Consider the following 27,971-nt stretch of genomic DNA (forward strand, 5'->3'; position numbering starts at 1 on the left):
GCAAACAGACCTCTTTTTTTATACTAGCACCACCTCTCCACCCACAAAAAAAATCTAAGCAAAATTAGCATTTGGAGTGTAGAGACTAGGGAGCCTCCACTAGATGGCCCTAGCTCCCAGCCCTTGAGTAGACAGCTGCAAAGGGACATTCCATTCAATACAGCACCTCCCCAGAGGATGTCTGAAGCGGAAGTCCCTTAGGCACAGGGGGGGGGGGGGGGGGGGGAGTTAGTCCAGGTTTTAGTGTGACAGTGTAGATTTGATTTTGAAGGAGAAGAAACTGTTTTCAGTGTGCGCTCCAAGTTAGGCCCCCAGCGTAGCACAGAAGGGAGAGACGCTGCTCTCCCGGCCGGCGCCTCAGATAGGACTGGAAGGGAGAGAGAGATGGAAGGATTTATGCAGTTTTCTGAATTCTTACAGTTTTGACCTGTACCAGTCCTGGCAGGCTGTATCCCCTGTACAGGGTGGTCAGCAGGGGCCGTGTTCTTTTTCGCTCAGAACAAGAGGAAGTTGCAGTGCTCATCTGAGGAGGAGAAGGGGCTGCCGAAGGGACCACAGTGGAGAGGAGCGGCCACAGGGACAGGAGGAGGAGAAGGGGCTGCCGAAGAGACGAGAGTGGGGAGGAGCGGCCACGGGGACAGGAGGAGGAGAAGGGGCTGCCGAAGGACGAGAGTGGAGAGGAGCGGCCACAGGGACAGGAGGAAGAGAAGGGGCTGCCGAAGGGACGAGAGTGTGGAGGAGCGGCCACAGGGACAGGAGAAGGAGAAGGGGCTACCGAAGGGACGAGAGTGGAGAGGAGCGGCCACAGGGACAGGAGAAGGAGAAGGGGCTACCGAAGGGACGAGAGTGGAGAGGAGCGGCCACAGGGAGAGGAGGAGGAGAAGGGGCTGCCGAAGGGATGAAGGTGGAGAGGAGCGGCCACAGGGACAGGAGAAGGAGAAGGGGCTGCCGAAGGGCCGAGAGTGGAGAGGAGCGGCCACAGGGAGAGGAGGAGGAGAAGGGGCTGCCGAAGGGACCAGAGTGGAGAGGAGCGGCCACAGGGAGAGGAGGAGGAGAAGGGGCTGCCGAAGGGACCAGAGTGGAGAGGAGCGGCCACAGGGAGAGGAGGAGGAGAAGGGGCTGCCGAAGGGACGAGAGTGGAGAGGAGCGGCCACAGGGAGAGGAGGAGGAGAAGGGGCTGCCGAAGGGACGAGAGTGTGGAGGTGCGGCCACAGAGTAGGAGGAGAAGGGGCTACCGAAGGGACGAGAGTGGGGAGGAGCGGCCACAGGGACAGGAGGAGGAGAAGGGGCTGCCGAAGGGACCAGAGGGATGAAGAGGGAAGAGATTTATTTTTATTACATTGGGGAGGAGCGGCCACAGGGAGAGGAGGAGGAGGAGGAGCTGCCGAAGGGATGAGAGTGGGGAGGAGCGGCCACAGGGACAGGAGGAGGAGGAGGGGCTGCCGAAGGGATGAGAGTGGAGAGCAGCGGCCACAGGGAGAGGAGGAGGAGGAGGGGCTGCTGTGGGGTCAGGACCTCCCCAGGCTGCTGCCTCTCCTCTTGTCTTTGCGCTGCCCCGAGGTTGCAGACCTGATGCGGGAGCCTGGAAGATCTGAGAGACCCGGGCTGCCTGGCCCCAGGGACTGAGAGCGGATCCTGGCGCAATATCCCAGAGCCCCTTCGATTCGACTCCACTCCCTCTACCCCCACCATGCTGAGGGCCTGGATGCGTTATTTGAACTTCCCTGCCTGCGGCTTTCCCAGCTCTGACTTCTTTCATCTTTATTGCACTTTAATTAAAATGTAAACCCTTTGGGGCAGCGCAGCCTGTAACAATGCGTCCGACTCCGCCTAACCCCGGGCCCACAAGGGAGGACTCACCCTGCTTCCCACACCCCCGTGGCACTGCGGCCACACGGATTCAGAATAAGCTTTAGCTTTATTTACATTTGCCATGACCCCTAGGGAAGATCTTTTGCCCGATCAGTAGCACAAGCCTGACCTGCTCCCCCCCCCCCTCACCACTTCCCTGCTCCCCCCCCCCTCACCACTCCCTGCTCCCCCTCTCTCTCCACTCCCTTCTCCCCCTCTCTCACCACTCCCTGCTCTCCCTCTCTCTCCACTCCCTGCTCCCCCTCTCTCTCCACTCCTTGCTCCCCCTCTCTCTCCACTCCCTTCTCCCCCTCTCACCACTCCCTGCTCCCCCTCTCTCACCACTCCCTGCTCCCCCTCTCTCCCCACTCCCTTCTCCCCCCCCCACTCCCTGCTCCCCCTCTCTCTCCACTCCCTGCTCCCCCTCTCTCACCACTCCCTTCTCCCCCTCTCTCCACTGCCTGCTCCCTCTCTCTCTTCACTCCCTGCTCCCCCTCTCTCACCACTCCCTTCTCCCCCTCTCTCTCCACTCCCTGCTCCCCCTCTTTCACCACTCCCTGCTCCCCCTCTCTCACCACTCCCTGCTCTCCCTCTCTCTCCACTCCCTGCTCCCCCTCTCTCTCCACTCCCTGCTCCCCCTCTCTCACCACTCCCTTCTACCCCTCTCCCACCCTGCTCCTACTGTCTGGGACACGCACCCCGTTACTCGTCTGTTTTCCGCTGTCACACTGGGCACGTGTTCAGCTCAAATCTCTTGCAAAACAGCTGCACAAACCATCATTCCACCTTCCTCTGCCATGTGCCTGGGATTTTCTCTCACCCCCCTGCTAACTCAGTGGCTGCAGACCAGGCGATATCTTGGTGTTTTATAAAGGTCTTGCCCTGACAGGGCCCGATGCGGGAAGGCAGGTGACGGGGTGGCACTGCGCGATGGGATGAAAGAAGACGCGAAAGTTACAGATAACGGCGCAGCAGCTAATCCTGGAAGTGATCCCGCGAAGTGAACGGCGTCCGGCATGAGCCCAAGCTCCAGAAAAACCCAAGTCCCCGTTTACCCTGCTTCTCGTTTATGGCACCGTCCAGTCCATTTCGCATGCCTATACTGGCATTTACTTGGTATCCTAAGGCAAGGGTGGGCATCTCCAGACCTGGAGGATTCCTAACCCCTCGGGTTTTCAGAATAACCCTAATGAACATGCACGAGTCAGACCTGGATACAACTCAGGCACTGTGCCTGCAAATCTAGGTCACGCATATTCATTGGGGAAGTCCTGAAAACCTGACTGGAATTCTCCACCCCCGCGCTAAAGTGGGGGCCACCATAAGAACATAAGAACCTGCCATGCTGGGTCAGAGCAAGGGTCCATCAAGCCCAGCATCCTGCTTCCAACAGTGGCCAATCCAGGCCACAAGAACCTGGCAAGTACCCAAACACTAAGGGGTAGATATTATAAAACTACGCCCGTGCGTACTTTTGTTCGCACACCAGGCGCAAACAAAAGTACGCCGGATTTTATAAGATACGCGCGCATCTTATAAAATCTGGGGTCGGCACGCGAAAGGGGTTGCACATTTGTACCCCTTGCGCGCGCAGAACCCTGCCTTCGCTGCCCGTTCCCTCCGAGGCCGCTCCGAAATCAGAGCAGCCTCGGAGGGAACTTTCCTTCAGCCTCCCCCCACCTTCCCCACCCTTCCCCTACCTAACCCACCCCCCCCCCCCCAGCCCTATCTACACCCCCCTACCTTTATCGTGAAAGTTACGCCTGCCCCAGCCGGCCGCCGCCGCGCGATTCCTTGGCCCGGGAGCAATTTCGGAGGCCTCGGCCATGCCCCCAAAACGCCCCCGGGCCGGAACCAAGCCTGCGGCCATGCCCCCAGAATGCCCCCGAATGACGTGCCGCCGCGACACGCCCCCCCCCAGGAAAGCCCCGGGACTTGCATGCGCCGCCGAGCCTATGCAAAATAGGTGCGTGTAACCCTTTTAAAATCTACTATTCTATGCTACCTTTGCTAGTAATAGCAGTGGCTATTTTCTAAGTCAGCTTAATTAATAGCAGGTAATGGACTGCTCCTCCAAGAACTTATCCAATCCTTTTTTAAACACAGCTACACTAACTGCACTAACCACATCCTCTGGCAACAAATTCCAGAGCTTTATTGTGCGTTGAGTGAAAAAGAATTTTCTCTGATTAGTCTTAAATGTGCTACTTGCTAACTTCATGGAGTGCCCCCTAGTCCTTCTATTATTTGAAAGTGTAAATAACCGAGTCACATCTACTCGTTCAAGACCTCTCATGATCTTAAAGACCTCTATCATATTATCATATCCCCCCCTCAGCCGTCTCTTCTCCAAGCTGAACAGCTCTAACCTCTTCAGCCTTTCCTCATAGGGGAGCTGTTCCATCCCCCTTATCATTTTGGTTGCCCTTCTCTGTACCTTCTCCATCGCAACTATATCTTTTTTGAGATGCGGCGACCAGAATTGTACACAGTATTCAAGGTGCGGTCTCACCATGGAGCGATACAGAGGCATTATGACATTTTCCGTTCTATTAACCATTCCCTTCCTAATAATTCCTAACATTCTGTTTGCTTTTTTGACTGCTGCAGCACACTGAGCCGACGATTTTAAAGTATTATCCACTATGATGCCTAGATCTTTTTCCTGGGTGGTAGCTCCTAATATGGAACCTAACATTGTGTAACTACAGCAAGGGTTATTTTTCCCTATATGCAACCCCTTGCACTTGTCCACATTAAATTTCATCTGCCATTTGAAATCTGCCCAATCTTCCAGTTTCGCAAAGTCGTCCTGCAATTTATCACAATCTGCTTGTGATTTAGCTACTCTGAGTAATTTTGTATCGTCCGCAAATTTGATAACCTCACTCGTCGTATTCCTTTCCAGATCATTTATATATATATTGAAAAGCACCAGTGCATGCAACAAACCACGTGGCAGTACCAACAAATTTCCTGTCCCCGAGGATCCTACGGTCTACGCGGGTTCCCAGGAAAGCAGAGGACCAAGAGACTCACCCATTGTGCCGGCGAGCACCAGGAGCAGACCCGGGCTGGGCTCGCTTGCTCTCTCGTGTCTTACTCTGCCTCTTTCCAACATGCCAGATTTTCTATTAATAGTCCCGATGCTTTTCACCAGTGAAGCATTCACCCAGGCTTGGGGATTTTTTTTTGTTATTGTTTTTCCTTTTTATGTGCGTCCGTGTGTGACCTGCAGTCCGTGTGCCCATACAGCAAAAATGAGCAAACATTTGCACTGCTTCTGTAATGCAGGAAGTACCCAAAGCCGAGCCAACACGAGCTTGCTCGCGTCTTCACGCCCGCCAAGGATGGTCCGAGATGGCAGCCTTCGTCGCCCGATCTGGAGGGCCGAGCCGTGGTGGAGACAAAAAAAAACGAAGGAGGGACGAACCTCCCCAGACACACACACAGACACACACCACTGTGGTCTCAAAAGCTCATGGGCAACTTCCCTGGATCATTACGCTGGGCTAATAAAAGGTATCGCCCTCCCTCTAAGATCCAAGTTTTCTCCAGTGATGATAGAGCCACTCCTGCACACCCTACCCCCACCCCAAAAAAAAATTGTGAAATTGTTCACTAATCAATGCTATGTTTAAGCGTGAGCTGCTGCACCAGCAGTGCATGCTCCCACCTCAGCTTTGGTCCGTTTGTGCGGCTTTCATAAATATTCCTAATTCAATCACCTTTAAAATATATATAGGTATATACATATATAAAATAGCTCGCCCGCTCACCGCACGCTTACAACGGGGGCTCGGGCCTGCGAGTGAGAGCCGAGCTCTGGTTTGAGGGGCACCTGACGGCAGAATAAGGTGATTTTAAAACGCGAGGTACCCGCCTACACTGTTGTCTGAGCCCAGTCCTACCCCTCACCAGCAGACTTTGCCCTTAACTTTAAATACCCGGAGTGTTTGACAGTGGTGGTCTCAGCAGGCCCTGCCCACCCCCCCACCCCCCCACGTGTAGGGAGGCTGGTGCGAGTAAGGTGTGCGCTACGGTGGTGCGCCACGCTCCCAACGGGAGGAGTTTGAAGCCTTGAGTAAAAGACCTGCACCCCTGTGATGCAGGGCTGGGGCTCTCCAGGGCCAGTGGTAGCCACCCGAGGGCTGGAGCAGTCTGGCCAGCAGGATTCCAGTATAGTTAGAGCCCGGGGGTATCCATCTCTTCACAGAAAGTCCTGAGAGGAGAGGTTGAAGGAGGCTCCCTCATCCAGGCCTGAGAAGATCTCTGGTGCTTTCCGCCTGGGAAGGGTTTTGTTATCGGTGTGGGTGGGGGGGCGGTGGGGGGAGTTCTTGAAGGAATGAGAGTGCCCCTCAGAAGAGGGTTTCTGGGGAACTTCCTGTCTGACGCAGGAGTTCAGACTCCTACCAAAATGATAAGGGGAATGGAACAACTCCCCTATGAGGAAAGACTAAAAAGGTTAGGATAGAGGTGTTTAAAATCATGAGAGGTCTAGAACGGGTAGATGTGAATCGGTTATTTACTCTTTCGGATAGTAGAAAGACTAGGGGGCACTCCATGAAGTTAGCATGGGGCACATTTAAAACTAATCGTAGAAAGTTCTTTTTTACTCAACGCACAATTAAACTCTGGAATTTGTTGCCAGAGAATGTGGTTAGTGCAGTTAGTATAGCTGGGTTTAAAAAAGGATTGGATAAGTTCTTGGAGGAGAAGCCCATTACCTGCTATTAAGTTCACTTAGAGAATAGCCACTGCCATTAGCAATGGTTACATGGAATAGACTTAGTTTTTGGGTACTTGCCAGGTTCTTATGGCCTGGATTGGCCACTGTTGGAAACAGGATGCTGGGCTTGATGGACCCTTGGTCTGACCCAGTATGGCATTTTCTTATGTTCTTATGTTCTTATGTTCAAGCGCCAGGACCAGGAGTTACATTGCTGAGGAGGTGCTGGGGGAAGGCCTAGCCCAGGAGGGGATCCCTGCCTGGAGGAGCAAACCCGTTCGAGGGAAAGGATCGAACCCGTTGTGGTCTTAACCCCTTTGGTTTTCATGCAGATACAGAGCTGGTTTTCCCGGGGGTTGTGCTAAGGAGAGGCACACTGTTTCACTAAATAAAGCTTGGCATGCATTTTTATTAAGGCCTAAATTTATTTTTTGTCCTGGTAACTTTTGGAGTTACCGGGACAAAACTTGAGAGTTGAATACTTCCCCCCCTGCTCCCCAGCTAAATTTTGTCCGGGCAACACAAAGACATTAGAGACTGTTGGTGCTGAAGTTACCCTCGAAACCTATTCAGCCGAACACCCAGCCGGTTATGTTTCACTGCAAACCCGAATAAAGTTATCTGAATAAACGTTCCCACTCAGCAGATTACTCAATAGACCTCTTCATTCTTACTGCTGTTCATGTGTGCTCCATAAAAATGTACAGTTCAAAGGAATCGACATTTTTACTGCACTTCTCCCTGTGCAGTTTGTTCTGGAAAGGCGGGCCCTGTAAATCATTAAATTAAACATAAGCCAGACACACAAAACATTAAAAAATAATAATAAACTGGCCTCGTATCACCAACGAGTCTTACGTTTCATCGATGGCGTCAAAGGTCAACAAGAGGAAGATGTTGAAGCCAGCTGGATGGAATCCAAAATAATGAAACTGATTTGTCGCCCCTGGGAATAACATTTCTCCCTCGGGGCAGCCCGCCACTGACAAGCGTTCTCCCTGGCCGGCGTGGGGTGCGATTCTATCCTGTTACGCCGCTGCATTCTCGGGGCGCTAGGCAAATGCCGTCCCGTTGATCACCGTCAAGGCATTCTGAGGGCCCTGCCTTGAGCAAGGCCTCCAATAGGGACGAAGCTCCCCTGAAACTACTGTGACCATTCTTGATGGCCAGTAGCGCCAAAACACTTAAAAAAAAAACCAAACAAACCGCAAACTATATTTCCAGGGCCTTAGGGCATGGAGAGACAAAACCTATAAACCTCACGGTAGGCGCTATTAAAGTTCTCAATTATCAGTACTAAATATGCTATCGGTCAGGAAAAATTGATGCATACAGCAATAACTGAATAATTAGAGGCAGATTTAAATCAGAAATGCTACTGACCGGTATTTGACTAACACAAACAGATAACGCTCTACTGAAGATGCCCACGACAACTATCAGGCCGATTGAGTATGGTGTGCTTGGCCGAGCACGCCGTTTAGCCCCCGTTTGGCCGCACGTTTATTACCCGTTAAATTGTAAGGGGAAATAGCGCCTTGAAAACGCGTGGCCAACCTCGCCAAATGCAAATGCATGTTGATGAGCCTATTAGTCAGTCGCCCGGGCTACTGAAAGTAAAATGTGCGGCTTGGCTCTCAGAAATTAACGCCCAAAGGCAGACGTTCACCATAGAAAGTACTAGGAAAGTGTACAGAAAAGCAGAAAAAACTGCTTTTCTGTACACCCTCCGACTTAATATAATAGCGATATTAATTCGAAGGCCCCCAAAAAATAAAAAACATAAAAAATTAAAAAAATCTTCCTGCCGGTCGGCAGGTTAAAAAATGGATGCTCAATTTTGCCGGCATCTGTTTTCTGAACCCGTGACTATCAGTGGGTTCAAAAACCGCCGCCGGTAAAATTAAGCTTCGGTTGTCGGACCCGCTGATAGCCACCTCCTTATTAGCGCAGGTCCTAATTTAAAATACAGAATCGTGCACCCAGGAGAGGTGCCTGGGCGCCCATCGGGAGAGCGGGCGCTCAAGACGGCGCACCGGCTCTCCCGCATCTTTTAATGAATCGGCCTGACTTAGTGCAAGGTGTGGGCGGGAAAAACAGTTTGCGACTAAGAATGAGAAAAACCTGATCATGAGTGGCGTGGAATGGGTTAATAAAGGACAAATGCCATGAGAGGCTTCTACGAAAACTAAAAAGTCATGGGATAGGAGGCGATGTCCTTTCGTTGATTACAAACTGGTTAAAAGACAGGAAACAGAGAGTAGGATTAAATGGGCAATTTTCTCAGTGGAAAAGGGTAAACAGTGGAGTGTCTCAGGGATCTGTACTTGGACCGGTGCTTTTCAATATATTTATATAAATGATCTGGAAAGGAATACGACGAGTGAGGTTATCAAATTTGCAGATGATACAAAATTATTCAGAGCAGTTAAATCACAAGCAGACTGTGATACATTACAGGAGGACCTTGCAAGACTGGAAGATTGGGCATCCAAATGGCAGATGAAATTTAATGTGGACAAGTGCAAGGTGTTGCATATAGGGAAAAATAACCCTTGCTGTAGTTACACAATGTTAGGTTCCATGTTAGGAGCTACCACCCAGGAAAAAGATCTAGGCATCATAGTGGATAATACTTTAAAATCGTCGGCTCAGTGTGCTGCAGCAGTCAAAAAAGCAAACAGAACGTTAGGAATTATTAGGAAGGGAATGGTTAATAGAACGGAAAATGTCATAATGCCTCTGTATTGCTCCATGGTGAGATCACACCTTGAATACTGTGTACAATTCTGGTCGCCGCATCTCAAAAAAGATATAATTGCGATGGAGAAGGCACAGAGAAGGGCAACCAAAATGATAAAGGGGATAGAACAGCTCCCCTATGAGGAAAGGCTGAAGAGGTTAGGGCTGTTCAGCTTGGAGAAGAGACGGCTGAGGGGGGGATATGATAGAGGTCTTTAAGATCATGAGAGGTCTTGAACGAGTAGATATGACTCGGTTATTTACACTTTCGAATAATAGAAGGACTAGGGGGCATTCCATGAAGTTAGCATGTGGCACATTTAAGACTAATCGGAGAAAATTCTTTTTCACTCAACGCACAATAAAGCTCTGGAGTTTGTTGCCAGAGGATGTGGTTAGTGCAGTTAGGGGCGGATTTTAAGAGCCCTGCTCGCCGGTAGGCCTATTTTACATAGGCCTACCGGCGCGCGCAGAGCCCCGGGACTCACGTAAGTCCCGGGGTTTTCAGAGGGGGCGTGTCGGGGGGGGCGGGCCCGATCCGCGTGGCGTTTTCGGGGCGTGTCGGGAGCGTTTCGGGGGCAGGCCCGGGGGCGTGGTTATGGCCCGGGGCGGTCCGGGGGCGTGGCCGCGCCCTCCGGACCCCAGGTTGCGTCCCGGCGCGCTAGCGGCCCGCTGGCGCGCGGGGATTTACGTCTCCCTCCGGGAGGCATAAATCCCCCGACAAAGGTAAGGGGGGGGTTTAGACAGGGCCGGGCGGGTGGGTTAGGTAGAGGAAGGGAGGGGAAGGTGAGGGGAGGGCGTTAGAGAATTCCCTCCGAGGCCGCTCCGATTTCGGAGCGGCCTCGGAGGGAACGGGGGTAGGCTGTGCGGCTCGGCGAGCGCCGGCTATACAGAATCGGTAGCCTTGCGCGTGCCGATCCAGGATTTGCGCGGCTACGCGCGTATCTACTAAAATCCAGCGTACTTTTGTTTGCGCCTGATGCGCCAACATAAGTACACCAAATCGCGCTTTCTGAAAATCTACCCCTTAGTGTAGCTGGGTTCAAAAAAGGTTTGGATAAGTTCTTGGAGGAGAAGTCCATTAACGGCAATTAATCAAGTTTACTTAGGGAATAGTCACTGCTATTAATTGCATCAGTAGCATGGGATCTTCTTAGTGTTTGGGTACTTGCCAGGTTCTTATGGCCTGGTTTTGGCCTCTGTTGGAAACAGGATGCTGGGCTTGATGGACCCTTGGTCTGACCCAGCATGGCAATTTCTTATGTTTCTTATGTAACCAGAAGATTCAAACAAATGATAGAAAGTACTTTTTTCACTCAGCGCACCATCAAGCTGAGGAATCTGTTGCCAGAGGACGTGATCAAGGCCACGAGCATAGCGGGGGTTTCAAGGAGGTTTGGATAAGTTCCTGGAGGAAAAGTCCATAACCCATTATTAGCCAGGTGGACTAAAGAAAGCCATTGCTTTCCCTGGGAGTCAGTAACAGGAATTAGATCTGCTTTATGGGATCTGCCAGGCACTCGCGACCTGTCGGAGTCAGGATCCTGGGCTCGGTGGACCTTGGGCTGACCCAGAATGGCAATTCTTAGGTTCTTAAAACATTCGCAGCTTAACTCAAATCTCTACATTCGGTAGGCTTGGATATTTTTTCGGGACTATTTATTTATAAAATGTTATCTTCCGCCCATATCAGCCCAGCGGTGCTGGGCGGATTTACATAAGAACGAACACCAATTTAAAGCAGAGAGCAATAACGATCCGAGTGAATCTGAGTCGGATGATCCCAGAACTGAATCTGGATTCAAAGTCGCTTTAAGGAGGTTCACTCATTCCTAATTCAAATTCTCGTGTCCGACTTAGACAATATGAGATCTTTGTTCAAAAGCCAGTTAGACGGATAACTCAAAGGTTATCTGTCCAAATGGCCATTACCAACACTTATCCGGCTAAATTAAAGCTGGATATATAGTTATCTGCCTATAATTTAGTTGGATTAAAAAAAAGGCTGTTCCGGGGAGAGGCTGAAATATCTGATTAACCTACCTGAATATCGGGTGCATCGGGTTCAGTTAGCTGGATAACCTTAGACCGGGCTGGTCGGCACCATTTTGGGCATCCATCACAGACAGAAGGAGGAGACAGACATAGACATTCTCTAGTTATGGTTTTTAGAGTTCTCATTAAAACCCAAATATCAGATCTATATGTGGATGTAGTTGGCCGCTGATTGCTCTTAAGAGTAGTGCCTCATGGCAAGGGTTTGTGCTTGGGCCACCGTCCTGCTGGACGGACGCGCATGAGATCTGGATGGATGGCGCGTTATGTGCAGGAGGGACACTTAAAGCTGGCAGCTGTGACAGAGCTAGATTGGCTTGCAGGGCAATAATGGGGTATGTGATGGAAGACACAGTTAGAAAGACGAGCGTCATGTGAAATTTTCCTCTGGCCCACTCCTGCCTGAAGCCCGGCTTCTCCAGTCGGAGCCGCAGCCGGGCGGTTTGGCACCCACGGCCGAGTAGAAACGTGCACCTCCACCCTGTGCACAGCGCGCGACACCACAAACTACAACAGGGTTTCCCAACCACTGTGCCATCAGGATTGCCATGGAAAAGTCACCACTGCCTGATGCTCAGCAGTGTCTCTTAAACGCGCAGGAGCTCCTTTCTGAGAGAACGTGTACAGTCAAGCAGGCCTCTCCGTCCTAGCTACAGCATTAGCTGCAGAGTGCGAGAATTAATAGAGAGCCAGGTCCTGCTTTGTCTGGCACACACACTGCACACGGCGCCTCCTCCACCAGGCTGAGTGAGATGGAGAGAGCCGGCACTCACTCTGACAGGCCGACGCAGAAAGGTCTGGGCTACCAAACGCCCCTTTCTGCCTGCACTCGAACAAGTATTTTCTGTGAGCAAAACTTACTGCCAACACAGCAAGGAGTTACGCGCGCAGCAAACATGTGGGAGGCAGTTGCCGGACAGTCGGATCCGTCAGTATTTATCTGGCTGAGCGGCGGTGGCGACTAACACCCTAGAGCTGGATAATTGCCTGTCAGGGATGCCTCCCCCACCTTCCCGAGTTAAAATGTGCATTCAGCCTGTGCTGAACACAGATCTTAAAGTTTATGTGAGCTTTTTTTTAAACTCCCGATGCATTTGCATAGCATTGCTTACTGCATCAGGAGTTAAAAGATCTTTTAAGCTGAGCGTTAAAGCCATGCACTGACATCAAGTGCGCGACGTTTTAACGCTCAGATACCTGCAGCGGCCTGCGAGGTTTGGGAGCAGCAGCAGTGGAGGAGCTCTGGCAGCCACATCTGGCAGTGAAATCTCCCTTCTCTTGCACTGGTATATAGAGGGAGATGGTCCATGTGTGTCTTTGGCTCCTCGCTCCCTTTGTTCTAAGATCTGATGAGGTTTCTGTGCTTCTCTAGATCCTCTTTTGGCCATACGAGTCCTCTTCATGGCTGCACTGCCCACTCCATGGCGGCCGGTGTGCCACTCAATATTTTCATTAATATAGGTTTGCCTTGAGCTTGAAAAAATTGGGAAACGCTGAGCTAGAAGACTTTGTTAAATGTTTTTATTTTTTAATTTAAAACATAACATTATTATTTTTATAATCTATAAGTAGACACAAGTGTGACGTTCGTCCCAAAAGTGTGACACCAGGCCCTAAAACACCAATACATCTCCTATTAGGAAAACAGAACAGCTAAACTGCTATAAATCCTTACACAGAAACTACACACTAGCAGAATACCTCAGCTCACACATACAGAATATAAACCCTCCCCATATACAGAATAAAGAGCCCATAAAGTATAAATAGAACATTGCAGACAAAAACTGTTCTGAAAACCGTAACAAGCCAGACTCTGTATGCAGTGCAGCAATGGAAAAACAGAAACATCACCATTCCTCATAATACATCATTCAGTACAATTAAGAAGTATAAATCATTAATTATAGGAAACCATATGAATAAAAAGAATAACTATTTCAAAACAGCTGATGAATAGAACAACATCTAATAAATAAAAACTCATTTAAAAAAATTCCCTGCTCTCCATACCTGGGAATTTCTCATTCCAGTCACCTTGAGATTGTCATACATTAGCAGGGAAATTTGTTGCACACAAATGTTCTCCTCTTTCTCTTATATACACACTCACACTCACACACGCTCCCTTTCACTCATACGTGCTCAATCACACATCTTCTCTCAAACACATTCAATCACACACATATGTTCTCTCTGTCACACACACACACACACATACATGCTCACATATACATTCAGACATGCTGCCTCACACACACATACACACACACACACACACACACACATATATGCTATCTCATATACACATTCAGACATGCTGTCACACATACACACACACACACATGGTATCTCACATACACATTCAGACATGTTGTCACACACATACACATATGTTCTCTCACACACACATGCTTTCTCTCACATACACACACACACACCATCTCTCAATCATTTTTTCCCCTCTCTCCAAGCAGAAGTAAGCGCAACATCTCCTCCTTCAGTCTCCGGCTGATGGGTAACTCCTTCTTTGGGTGATGGGGGCCAACCCTCCACTGGCCTTCTGCTCCTTCCAGTGACGCAGGCTACCCTGCTCCTTCCCCCAAGGCTTCCCCAGCCATACTGATTCTTCTTGAGGCCTCTCCAGCCTTGCTGTTTCTTCCAGCGGAGCCACTGCTGCTCCACCTGTCAAGGCCCCACTGCAATGCTGCTTCTTCTAGCAGGGCCGCACTTCTTCTGTTCCCGAGGCCCTGTTGGGCTGGCAATGCCACTTCTCATGCCACCAGAGATGGGAGGTGGAGGTGGGCGAGGAATTCACAAACATAGAGTAGCACCATGGCGCCCTTTGAGTAGTGACACATATGGATGAGGCCATGTTGGCCATAGGCACGCTACGGCTCTGGCTCCAGCCATTCCCCCTCCATGCAGCACGGCTCCCAGGCCTTCTTTTGTATGGATGAGAAATTTGAATGTATGATGCAGGTTCCGTGACATCCACAATGGCAGGTTTCCATTCATGCCAGCTAACCCTTGACCCATCCTAACAGTGGCCCTTCACTGTCCCTTCTGACATCTGTGTATGCAGTTCGGATCCTGGCCTCCCTCCCCTCCACCCTTCCCCACAAAGCTTGTTCACAGCAAATTATACTTTTATGCTAAGAACTGTAACCTTGGCTGCCCTTAACCTAGAACCACAACCCCTGGAGTTGTCCTAGTGCTATAAAGGTGATTCTGAAGCTCCATGCAGGGCTGTGCTGCTCCCTCAGCTCTGGATGTGAGGCTGCACACAGCCCCAGTGAGTCCATGTGTGAGGAAGCTCCTTAAAAACCTGAAGCCTTTCCTGCAAGAGCCTCCACCTAGTTCATGTCATGTTGTACATGCACCCAGGTTGCCCTCACTTTATTTGATTCTTTACCTCCTACTTCCCTCTAGGGACTTAACCTCCCAGGAGCAGGAGGCTCTGTGGTTGAAGTCAAGGCACCGGCCTTGCCAGGCCCGGCTCATTCCAATGGGCCCCTCTGATGGGGGAAGAGGAGATCCTTGTTTCTAAGGATTGATATGGCCAGCCTGGCCACGTCCCTAGCTGAGAAAATGGGCTTCCTCGCCCCAAATGACTGCAGGGCCGGCCAAGATCTAAAAGATAAAATCTGTTTTCTTAGACTCGGAAGGGCAAACAGCGATGCTGGAAAGCTTATTCACTGAACAGGGAAATAGAAAAACATACAAAGCAATCAAATTATTTTGTTACATTGGCAAACCCAGAGTTTAAACATGTGGTAAAACGCATATGTACCTTTTGAGTATAAAGTTACTAAACTGCAAACACATTGACGCAGCAGCTTTTATGACAGATCTCCAAGGCTGGATCCTCACCGAGGTCTCACATCCAAATCCAATTCAGTTTACATGCGTCACCGGAGAGGCACAAGATGATAACAGCCAGGCTACAGTTCCTCCATGCCACCAAACGCCAACATATTCAACAGCACAGAACTATTACTGCCTTCCCTTTATTCACTTTGGAAAGATAAAAGAGTTGACGCAAAGGCAACTGAACACATCCAGAAAACGTTAAAGATACTCGACACAGCAAACCGATCCCTTCGGCAAATACAATGCTTCCTGATGAATAAAGGTTCAAATTCTGGTTGGCTTAGAATCGAATTTAAATTAGTCACGGGATTCAAAGACAAGAGACCTTAGTGAAACTTGTCTAAACCAAGCCCTGGGTATTGCAGGAACATTCCCTCACGCCTGTCCGTACTGTCAAAGAAAACCGGGACTGTTCTCTGCCATCAATGCGGTGGCAGAATTCGCAGGGTCGGCACACAATTTTATTATTTTCTGGAACTCTGCCAAATACGGAAGGTGGAGTAATAAGGTCTATGGAGAGAGATGGCTACTGGGAAGGTAGTGTACACCTTGTGTACTAATTAGCTGTTAATAATGAAAGTGTTGCCTCTTCAGGGGATTTGCCCTCAACCCCCTCCTAATGCCTCAGGGCAGGAGCAGAACCAGATTAACTCTTTCGTGGCCTCTAAGCAGATAAATATTTGTGGGTCTCACCTCTCTCATGGACCTGCATGCACTCTTCCCCTATCTCCCTCTGGACCTCTAATCAATCATTTCCTCCCTCCCTGCTCCCTTCCCGCCCTCCCCCTCAGATTCCCATCCGTGCCTTTTTCACTCTCACAAACCCCAATTTATTCCTTTTCTGCTTTCCAGAGCAACAGAAGGAAGACACATGGATGATGAGGTATTCAACAGTAAGGTTATTATGCATCCCAACACTTTCCCTCCCCTCCGCAAACCCCCTAGCCACTCCCTCTCCACCCCTCCCCACCACAGACCTCCATTCACTTTCCCCAAACTTACCATGGGCCTCAATTAACTTGCTCTCCCCCCTCTTCCCCACATATTTCCCACGCCCTCCTCAGACCATCCCTGTTTTTTGCAGCTCCCCTCTCCTGAAGCAGCTTGGGGTAAACTGCAGGGCTGGTTCTGGGTCGTGGCGGTGGTGGCGGCAGCAGCAGCAGCTTGTGAATGGAGCACAGAGCCTCAGCCAATGTGCGCTTGCAGGCCCCTCCCCTGCACGGAAGGCCCGTGAGGTCGCACGAGCTCAGTCCCCGCCTTCACGTGCAACCTGCCGCCACTGTGGGTGAGTCCAACACGGTTCTCAGCAGCTTCTACGTGGCCTTTTCAGGAGAAATAACGTGGACTGGGAAGAGGGATGGATGGGTGTGGAGTCAGGGGGCCCTGGGCAGGAAATGGAGCTAGGTGGGTGTGGCAGGCTTTGGGGCAGATTAATTATCATTTCAAAGGTACTGCAGATTGCCAGACTCCCTTAATTAGAATTACCAGTTGGCAACCTAACCCTGTCTCGTGAGTCTTCCATAGCCGGAGACCACGATGGAAGAGCCCTGCAGTAACAGCCCACGGCAGTAAACGAGGCCTTACCTGCATGCAGCGGACTGCATAACCATGGGCTGCGTCTTGGGGAGACGCCGGTGGAGGAAGCCCTCCACCTTTGTCACCTGATCCCCAGAAGGAGGATACATGCATGAGGAGATGTTCAACAGTAGGGCTATTTTGTGTCTCTCAACACGTCTCAAAGAAATGATAATCTATCAGACATAGAAACCAAAGAAGCAGAAAACATGCTAATATCGAGACAATGTACCTGCTCATGCATCGGTTTGTGTATACGGCATACACAGATTCACCAGCATACACTAGCGCTGAGTCGGACTGGGGTTACCGGTCTCAGGTGCTACAATAACTCTGACACGCTTTGTAAACGTGGTTGCTTGGTGCCATCAACGAGTTGGAAGGGAGGGTATGAGATGAATCCAGGATTCTTGGGGGTGGCAGGTACTTCTGTAATTTATTGCCTGCTCCTTGGCACCAGGTGATTGCAATATGACAGTGAAGTGTGAGTCTGCTGCACTGCAGAGTCCTCCTAGAGGATTCTGGCTACCTGTGAATGGAGTGGAACACGGACGTGAAATTATAACTAAGTGTAGGAACCAGATTTGGGCTCATTGTGTTAAAAGAGGGAGATGATATATCTGGAATCTACAGCATCATAATTAAGGGCCGGATTTTAAAAGCCCTACTCACGTAAATCCAGAGGATTTAAGTGCGTGTGTGTGTGTGGGGGGGGGGGTTTACGTGCGCCGGGCCTATTTTATAGATGCCCGGCGACGCACGTAAAGCCGGGACGCGTCTAAGTCCTGGGGCTTTACTATAGGGGTGGTCTGGGGGCGGGGTAGGGGTGGGGCAGTCTGGGGGCAGGGCGTGGTCAGAGGCTTCCGACAGAGCGGCTATTTGCCGCTGTGTCGGGGATCGCGCGCCGGCAGTTGGCCAGCGCGCGCAACTTACTTCAGCCCGGGGCTGAAGTAAGTTTTGGAATAAGAGAAAAAACAAAAAAAAAGGTGGGGGGGGGGGGGGGAAGGGCGGGGGAGGTAAGGGAAGGGAAGGTGGAGTGGGAGGGAATGGGGAAAGACAGCGCGGCTCGGCGCGCACAAGGTGCACAATTGTGCACCCCTTGCGCTGGCCGACTTGCAGGCGCGCGCAAGTTATAAAATCAGGCGTACATGTGTGCACGCCGGGTATCAGGCGCACCTTTTAAAATCTACCCCTATGTGCATAATTGTTACTGATGTATCATGTGAGTACTCCTAATGCCCTTACCACACTCATCAGAGATGGCTCCAATTCAGTGGTGCCATGACCCTCAATTCTGGGAAACTCAGGCGGGCATCAGGATTGCCTGCACCTGCTTCTCCAGAGGTCTCGGCTCTTCCAATCATTTCTCTAGCCCTTCCCATCTGCGTACCTCTTTCGTGAAGGCAAGACAAGCTCCTTTTAGCCACCTTTAGGGCACTGAGGCAGCCCAGGATGTATTTCCAGGTAACTATTTTGCCAGCAAGCTAGGATTTCAGTGAGGCTTTGCCAAACAGTTGGGTTTCATGGTTCCTCGTCTCCTTCACCGTTACTGTCAACTCTTCCTTCATCATCATCTCCTCTATCTATCTCCAATTTTCCTTTGAGAATTTCTGCCGGGTTCTTGGGAGCTTTGGCTTACATATTGGTCAGGGCCAGTGGTGTAGCCTGGAGGCAGGGGGTCCGGCTCCTCTCTTTACACCTCTGTCCACTTAATCCTGGAATTGCAACTGAGAGGAGGGGAGGGGGGTGAATCTGGTGCAGATAGAGAAGAACTATTTCACCCCTTAATCTAGCCCTTCTCCTTCGGTTTGTTCCCCCCTCCCTTCCTATCATGTTGGGAGCAAGACAAGGGGATGAGGCTGCAGCAGAATAAGTAGGGCAGAGCCACTCCCAGCCCCTCTCCTCTCAAACAACAACCTGCAGGGAACAGATGGGATGGTGGGAGGGGAGGAGAGTGGGAAGCTGAGTGAGCTGAGCACAGAGCAGCTATTCTATTCCTTAATGCAGCCCCTCATCTCCTGTCACTGCCCTCCACCCCACCCTTGTCTCCACCGAAGGTGCTACCTTTTGTCTGGGGATAGGAGGTGGAAGGGCTGGAGGGGATACAGGAGCAGAAAAAAAAATACTGGAACCAACCGGATTTAAAAAAAAAGATACCCCACCCAGGCAACAAAGGTAGAGAAAGCAATTTATCTTCTGGTTAATGACTGGAATCTACAATGGAATGTATAATGCAGGCTGCTATAGCTTTTATTTGATCAACCTAAAGGATTCTCTATCAGAACGACTATTCTAGTTCTTTAGAGGGGAGCAGAGTGATGTAATTATCAGTAGTTGGGGTTTTGGCTCCCCCATGTGGAAGATTTAGATGGTGCTCCCAGCCTATAAAAAACCCCTGCCACCATCGTAGGGTGTGGATTCTTAGTTGAATTTTCCTTAGTTGATCCTCTTAGGGACAACATCCGTCTCCAATTTTGATTATTTTTGTTGGGAAAAGGACTCTGGGGGTCTCTTGGACTGAGACCTGGGTAAAGAAATGGAGACAGTGTGCTTATCCCCTATAATTTTAGTCCATGGTTTTGAAAACCTTTTGTTAGGCAAAAACCAGGAGTTTGTGTGTTTTGTATTAAATAGTCAGAGGACAGGCATAGACCAGGAGTTTGAATGCTTAGTATTAAATAGCTAGTCAGAGGGCAGGTAAAAACCAGGAGTTTGTGTGTTTTTATTAAATAGTGAGTCAGAGGGCAAGTAAAAACTAGGAGTTTGTGTGTTTCTCTGAAATGCTCCCTGTTCCACGTGCAGGTCACCAGAGGCAGGCAGAGCTCCGGAGTCTCAATGCGTGGATGAGACAATGATGCAAGAAAGAAGGATTCAGTTTTGTAAGGAACTGGGGAACCTTTTGGGGAAGGGGGAGTCTTTTCCGAAGGGATGGGCTCCACCTTAACCAGGGTGGAACCAGATTGCTAGTACTAACCTTTAAAAAGGAGATAGAGCAGCTTTTAAACTAGAACAAAGGGGAAAGCCGACAGTCGCTCAGCAGCGCATGGTTCAGAGGAAGGTATCTTCGAAGGATACTAATGAAGATTTTGAGTTAAGACATTGCAACAGAGAGGTTCCAATAATAAGAAAAGTAGTCCATGTGCCTATAATTAAAGACTCACCTGAGCTAAAAGATTCCAGTTTATCACTGTCAACTGAAAAGCATATTTTTATTACAAACAAAAAACACACTTAAAAATGTTTGTTTGCTAATGCCAGAAGTCTAAGAAGTAAGATGGGAGAATTAGAATGTATAGCAGTGAATGATGACATAGACTTAACTGGCATCTCAGAGACATGGTGGAAGGAGGATAACCAATGGGACAGTGCTATACCGGGGTACAAATTATATCACAATGATAGAGAGGAGCACCCGGGAGGAGGTGTGGCGCTTTATGTCTGGGATGGCATAGAGTCCAACAGGATAAACATCCTGCAAGAGACTAAGGGGTAGATTTTTAAAAGGATCACGCGCGTGGTTCCTGGCGAGAACATGTTATAAAATCCATTGGCCTTGCTGACATGCGCATCAGATTTGAAAATATACATACGCATGTGGGGGTGGCATTCGCAGGGGGGGGGAGGTGAATTTTAGTAAGTTACGCATGGCGACACAATTGGGCCTCCCCCAGTTCCCTATCCCCCTGCCTAACCTTCCTTCCCTTTCCCCTCTCCACCCCGACCACTAACCCCTACCTACCTACCTTTCCCCTCTCCACCCCGACCACTAACCCCTACCTACCTTATGACTTACTGCTCCTCTGGAGCAGAAGTAGTTTGCGCATGCCGGCCAACTGCTGGCATGCACTTCCCCGGAACAGCAGCTAATGGCAGCTGGGCCGGCCGACCTCCGTCTCTCCCTGCCTACCCCTCCCCACCCAGACCACGATCTCCGGTCCGCCCCTTTTTCAGGACCCGGCACTTTTGCACATATCAGGAGCTAGGCGTGTGGCTGGGCCCTTCTGAAAATGCTCATGGCCCGCACATGGCCTGGCCACATGCCTATGGGCTGATTTTTAAGCTTGTGGCTGTTTTAAAATTCAGTCTTTAATGCACAATTGAATCTTTATAGGTAGAAGTCCCTTGTGTGTCGGGGAAGAGTATAGTGATAGGAGTATACTACCACCCACCTGGTCAAGATGGGGAGACGGACAGTGAAATGCTAAGAGAAATTAGGGAAGCTAACCAAATTGATAGTGCGGTAATAATGGGAGATTGCAATTACCCCAATATTGACTGGGTAAATGTATCATCGGGACACGTTAGAGAGATAACGTTCCTGGATGGAATAAATGACAGCTTTATGGAGCAATTGGTTCAGGAACCGACGAGAGAGGGAGCAATTTTAGATCTAATTCTCAGTGGAGCAGAGGACTTGGTGAGAGAGGTAACGGTGGTGGGGCCGCTTGGCAATAGTGATCATAATATGATCAAATTTGATTTAATGACTGGAAGAGGAACAGTGTGCAAATCCAAGGCTCTCGTGCTAAACTTTCAAAAGGGAAACTTTGACAAAATGAGAAAAATGGGGAACAGGGAGCAGGGAGCAATAAAAAATACAAACTGAAAGGAGCAGCTACAAAGGTTAAGAGTGTGGAACAGGCAGGGACATTGTTAAAAAATACCATCCTAGAAGCACAGTCCACATGTATTCCATGCATTAAGAAAGATGGAAGGAAGATCAAATGATTGCCAGCAGGGCTAAAATGTGAGGTGAAAGAGGCTATTTTAGCCAAAAGATCTTCATTCAAAAATAAGAAGAAGGACCCATGTGGATAAAGGTGAACCGGTAGATGTGGTGTATTTGGATTTTCAGAAGGCGTTTGACAAAGTCCCTCATGAGAGGCTTCTAGGAAAACTAAAAAGTCATGGGATAGGTGTTGATGTCCTTTCATGGATTACAAACTGGTTAAAAGACAGGAAACAGAGAGTAGGATTAAATGGTCAATTTTCTCAGTGGAAAAGGGTAAACAGTAGAGTGCCTCAGGGATCTGTACTTGGACCGGTGCTTTTCAATATCAAATTTGCGGATGATACAAAATTATTCAGAGTAGTTAAATCACAAGCGGATTGTGATACATTACAGGAGGACCTTGCGAGACTGGAAGATTGGGCATCCAAATGGCAGATGAAATTTATTGTGCATAAGTGCAAGGTGATGCATATAGGGAAAAATAATCCTTGCTGTAGTTACATGATGTTAGGTTCCACATTAGGAGCTACCACCCAAGAAAGAGATCTAGGCATCATAGTGGATAACACATTGAAATCGTTGGCTCAGTGTGCTGCAGCAGTCAAAAAAGCAAACAGAATGTTGGGAATTATTAGAAAGGGAATGGTGAATAAAACGGAAAATGTCATAATGCCTCTGTATCGCTTCATGGTGAGACCGCACCATGAATACTGTGTACAATTCTGGTCGCCGCATCTCAAAAAAGATATAGTTGCACTGGAGAAGGTACACAGAAGGGCAACCAAAATGATAAAGGGGATGGAACAGCTCCCCTATGAGGAAAGGCTGAAGAGGTTAGGGCTGTTCAGTTTGGAGAAGAGAAAACTGAGGAGGGGATATGATAGAGGTCTACAAGATCATGGAAGGACTTGAACAGGTAAATGTGAAACAGTTATTTACTCTCTCAGACAACAAAAGAACTAGGGGACACTCCATGAAGTTAGCAAGTAGCTCATTTAAAACAAATTAGATTGTAAACCCTCTGGGGATAGGGAAATACCTACAGTACCTGAATATAATCCACTTTGAAGCGCTGAAAAAAGTGCAAAAAGCGGAATATAAATCTAAATAAATAAAAAATTGAAGAACATTATTTTTCTCTCAGCGCCTAGTTAAGCTCTGGAATTCATTGCCAGAGGATGTGGTTACCGCAGTTATTGTAACTGTGTTTAAAAAAGGTTTGGATAGGTTCCTGGAGGAGAAGTCCATAAATTGCTATCAATCAATAAGGAATAGTAGCTGGAGATCTATTTAATGTTTGGGTACTTGCCAGGTACTTGGATTGGCCACTGTTGGAAACAGGATGCTGGGCTTGATCTGACCCTGTGTGGTATATCTTATGTTCCTATGGGAGGCAGAAGCTTTTCCCATCCTTCCTGCCTCTCATTTGGGTTCTCCTTTTGAGTAAGACTTTTCCTTCTTGTTTTCCATTTCATCGCCTGGAGTGCCCTAGGGCCCAGGGACTCAGATTCCGTATGACCTGGAGGAAGTGATGTCTTTCAACTAGAAAGGAACCTGAAGAGTAATTGAGGCATCCAGCAGGAAAGGATTCATATCCATTACCTGGAGGGAGAGAGAGAGAGAGCGCGGAGAAGTCCAGCGGCATCAGCTAGGGGTACCTGCAATCATCTTACAAGGGACTGCGACCGAGGGGAGAGCAGACGAGTACCGAAAGAAAGGAGAATAGGGAAGACTGCAGGCGGGGGATGAGAACTGCGGCTTCAAGAATTCAGTCACGTGACTGGGGCTAAATTTCTACCCATTTCACAACTGGAAGAGCCGAGCATTAATTCTACTGACTGGCAAGGAGAAGGAGCTAAATTACCGAGGGAGTTGGCTTTAATATTTAAAATTTTATTACAGCGTGAACAGCAATGGCTCTTCCGTTTACATTCAGTGTATCCGGCCGGATTAAATACCGAGACTGAATGGCGTCATTATTTCTAAGCTCAGTTGCAAAGCGCGGGGGACTCTGTTGAATTGATAAGGTTTTTGCATAAATGTCAGCGCGATAATGTTTTTTTTATATAAAAAAAGGGGACCAACATTGGCTTGAGCGGACTTTTGGTTCCGCCTCTGTTTTGACAGCTTAATTTGACAGCTGAAAATTTTGATCGCTGCCGGGTTTGACATCATCACAGCAGTCCCTTTAAACAAACGCTTGTCTTTTGCCGCTTCATGCCGCCATCTTAAATGCTTTTGATGCGGCATTACACGTAACTAGTTGATTTGCCTACCTTCTATGCAAGGGCGCTTTGGGTATTTAAGATGTTTTTCCGATTCATTTTTCTCTCATTAACTTTTTAGAATGGCGTTGATACCTCCTTGAACGCCCCTGATGCAGTTTCGGACGAAACATAACGTCCTGTCGGGCATGGTTGCATTTGGAACAAGCTCGTCTGCTGCCGCCGATACTCCTTACTGTCAAGGGAAGTTCCTCTTTTAAATGCAGTAAAATAAAATTAAAACATTCAGGAATATGGTGACACTTGGTGTGTATTTGAAAAATGGACCTATGGCTATTTATGACCCCGGCAGTTCGTGCAATATCATTTTTTGCACGTACGGGTGTTATGACGGTCCCTTTGTCACTTTCTCTGTTTACTCGGTTTGCAATATTGGTGTCTCTTGCTGATATTTGGTTTAGCAATCAGGAATTTCTGTCACACACACAAGTCTTAAATCATTTGTATTGAATGCTGTTTGGAGGTTGGACTGTTTTGTGGTTGCATTCTTTTTCTTACTCTCTTTTTTTTGGTTTTGTGGATTTAATATTTAAAGATGTTTCCTGGAAGCTTAAGGTCACAAATCTATTGAGAACTCAAAATGTAAGAGAATTGGGCAGAAACACCAAGAGGTGTAAAGCACCATTAATTCAATTCTACAAACTATCAGTAAAACTGAGTTGGAAAGCAGACCAGTTCCCAGCGCAATCATTGCTACTGTCTATTTGACTTGATCATCGGTGCTGTTTACAAGGGACTTAAGGGATGACTGTGTAAAGCAATGCAGAAGAGCCCAGAAGTTAATCTCCCCCTGCCCCAGCAGGGGATTCTGGTCACTCAGAGTGGATTAACACCTTTTTTTGAGAACTGAGCATTTAATATCTGAACTGAGATGTGTGCTCTGGACCTCTGTCCAGGACTACCCGGCCCGGGGGTTACATAAGGCTTTATCAATAAATACTCTGCAAGAGCTATCCAAAATCCCGAGGTCCCTTCCTCAGACGTGAATAATGTCTCTGATGTGCCATCTGAAGAAGGGAGCCGCTGTGGATTCTCCATATCTTTAGAAAATGTTTATGCTGATCCAGTGAAAGGTTTCAGAATCTGCCAAGAATCCAGTGCCTGGAAGGTCATTTTCAATTTTAAGTTACAGTGAGTCCATAGCTGGCGAGCGGATACGTTATCCGGGAACACAAGGCAGGATAACTACACCTGATCAGCGATATTCAAAAGCTGGTAAGGTAAAAAAGTTATTCAGAGAAAGGAAGGAGGATAACTTTAACCAGGGAATATTCAGCAGGACATTAACATAGGGAAGCAAGACATGCAGCTCGCTTCGGCGTCCCCTCCTTCCCGAACAAAACACAGTACACCTTTATGGCTCATAAAACAAGGCCGCAGTTTATTGCATAACAGAACCCGAGCCCCTCAATCTTAATACACAATCAAGACAAACCACCGCCCCTGCCCCCCTCCACCTCCTAGTTTCCAGTCCTTACCACCACATCCCAGTGGTAAGGCTAAGCCGTCTCCCCCCTAACTCTTACCCTGCCACTGCCCCAGGCGAGGGCAAGCGCACGGCCTGAGCATCAGCCTCCCCTGCTCACAGGTCATCTCGTGTAGCAGCTCCAAACCTCATGAGATTCTCCCCCTCCCCCATGCCCTTTTACAATACAATAACTAACACTTCACAACTTAGGGCTCGGGTTTCCACCACCACTGCGACAATTGACACCGCCAAAATCAAAGGCCCACCATTACATACATAACACGTTTAAGGGAGGGAGGGAAAGCAGCTTGTGCTCTTCACCCCGCTGATGGCGTGCCGACTGAGGGACGATGCCGCGCTGAAACTAATGCTACTGTAAGGTAACCAGTGGCGAGGCAGCAATTCAAAATTATTGCCATCGCCGTCGGTTACTTCCCCCCTCCCCCTAACTCCTCACTGCCTGCACCCCGCGCTTTCCCCATGTTAATGGCGGCGGCGCGAGACGAGCCCGCGCCGCCTTAACTTATCCCGCTGAACATGTATTTATTTATTTATTTAGTCAAATTTATATACCAACTTTCAAATTCATATCAAGTCGGTTTACAATAACAAATTCAAAACCAATCATATCAAACAGATTTCATACAATAATAAACTAATATTTCCTAGATATAATACTATCCTAGGACAGTAATTACAATTCCCTATTCTTATCACAACATTCTTATGAACATTCTTATGAACATCCGGGATAACCCATCCAACTAAATTTAGCCGGATAAATTATCTGTTCTACATTTTTTTGAATATTGGCCTCGTCACAAACTCAATATCTCCCAGGTCTAAATAAGTGAAGCCTGTGAGAATAAAGCCTGACAAAGTTTGGGTAATAAAATCCACAATACACTCAAATATCAGACTTTGATTGCACAAATATCACTTACTGGGAACTTAATTCTGCTAAATCTAGTGATCGACGGCTTCCATAGTACAATGGAGCCAGTGTACTGAGGACACTAACAGGGCTGGATATTGTGCTCTTAAGCATAAAGCTACACCAGCCAACACCAGAGAGTACGTCTAGCAAAGAGATTTTATTTTAACACGCACTATGCTAAGTGATCAGGCTGTGCTGACCTTACCTATGACACACGGCCATAACCAGCAGGGTTAACTCCTGCACCAAAGTACGGGGAAGCTGATGGGCACTGCTCTAACTAATGGGTCCTTAATCAAAAGATTAAGGGGCCCGATGCAATTATGTGCGCTGACTTTTCAGCGCCTGCTTTTTTAACCAACGCATGGTGCCCACAAGGGGGGAGCCATGCAATATGGAAATTAGGGGGTCGTGCTAGGAAGGAAGCGCTAGGGTCGCTTGTGTGACCTTAGCGCCTCCTTCCTAACGCGACCCGCCGCGGCTGCCAGTTATGAAGACCGACGCCGGTAAACTCGGCCTTGGTTTTCATAACCAGCCGTCTGCCAGTAATGAAAATGGCCGCCGGTAAACTCGGCCTTGGTTTTCATAACCTGTCTGTCTGCCAGTAATGAAAATGGCCGCCGATAAACTCGGCAGCCATTTTTATTACTGGCGGTCTGCCAAGTTGTTGGTTTTTTTTTTTAACTTTAAAATAGAAGTACAGAAAAGCAGTACTTCTTTTCTGTACTTCTTTTCAATGCACTCAGCTATTAATGCCTGCTCTGAGCGATAGATGTGCGTCGGAGAGAGCGTACTGTATTGCATCGGCCCCTAAGAGGCTTAACTTAAGGCCTTAGTCACCTAGATCTCCATAAATGCTAATTCCCCAACCCCCTTCCCTGCTACGCTTCTAAATTTAGGAACCTATTTTCGCAAATGAGAAGCACTTGGGGGCATGGACAGATCAGGGGACACATGTTAGGTGCCTAACATATCTCCTAAATGTAGAAAAATGTGTTAGCCTTCATCACACTTTCTGTGAAAAAACCTGGTTTCCTGATATTGCACCCTCTCTACGCCTTTCAGCTTTTTGAATGTCAGTCTTACATCTCATCCCTCCTCTCCTTCACAGGGTACACATCCTTAGATCCATGCAATGTCCAGACGCCTCACCAGACCCGTGGCTATTTTGGTAGCCCTGCTTGGGGCCACCTCCAAAACGGTGTAATTAAACTCTTCTCCCTGGAAGCTTCCTGGCTTTGCATGTTTGGGTAGGGATGTCTGAGGTATTGCTCACCTCTTTACATGACAGCCTCAGCGAGGGGAGGGGTGGCCTAGGGGTTTGAGCAGTGGGCTGGAAGCCAGGGTTCAAACCCCACTGCCGCTCCTCCACTGCATCAGGCACAAAGTTAGATTCGGATCCCTCTGGGGACAGGGGAATAGCTGCAGCACCTGGAATGCAATCCGCTTTGAAAGTGCCTGAAGAGAAGAATAAAAATCAATGGCAGGAATAAATTTAGGGATCGGTGTTGGGTGAATTTCCAGCTGAAAATGTGAGCCTCTGAGTTCAGCTGAAAATTCAGCCCCCAAAGCTGAAGTGCCAGGATCAGGAGCTCGGCTTCATTGGACATCTGAGCTGTAAGCCCTGGCACCAGTGTACCGGGCACATGCACAGCTGGGCGCGAGGCCAACGCGTATATATCCCACCGCGCACCTTTGTCGAGCCGCACCCTGGTGCTGTAACT

The 27,971-nt window shown here is 48.8% G+C and overlaps 1 protein-coding gene across 2 annotated transcripts in view; it reads right to left on the reverse strand.

The window, feature by feature from the left end:
• The window catches only part of P2RY6 (pyrimidinergic receptor P2Y6), a 144,543-nt gene that overhangs the window by 29,477 nt on the left and 87,095 nt on the right, over positions 1-27,971 (reverse strand). The window contains exon 1 of one of the 2 annotated variants that reach the window (XM_029602132.1): positions 4,891-4,996. The exons of the other annotated variant lie outside the window; for it this stretch is intronic. The gene's annotated coding sequence lies outside the window, so the exon portion shown is untranslated. Of the gene's footprint in view, positions 1-4,890; positions 4,997-27,971 lie in introns of those variants that run through there. 2 annotated transcript variants of the gene reach the window in all.

Source organism: Rhinatrema bivittatum, chromosome 5 (assembly GCF_901001135.1).
Source record: "Rhinatrema bivittatum chromosome 5, aRhiBiv1.1, whole genome shotgun sequence".
In the NCBI taxonomy this organism is placed as follows: Eukaryota; Metazoa; Chordata; class Amphibia; order Gymnophiona; family Rhinatrematidae; genus Rhinatrema; species Rhinatrema bivittatum.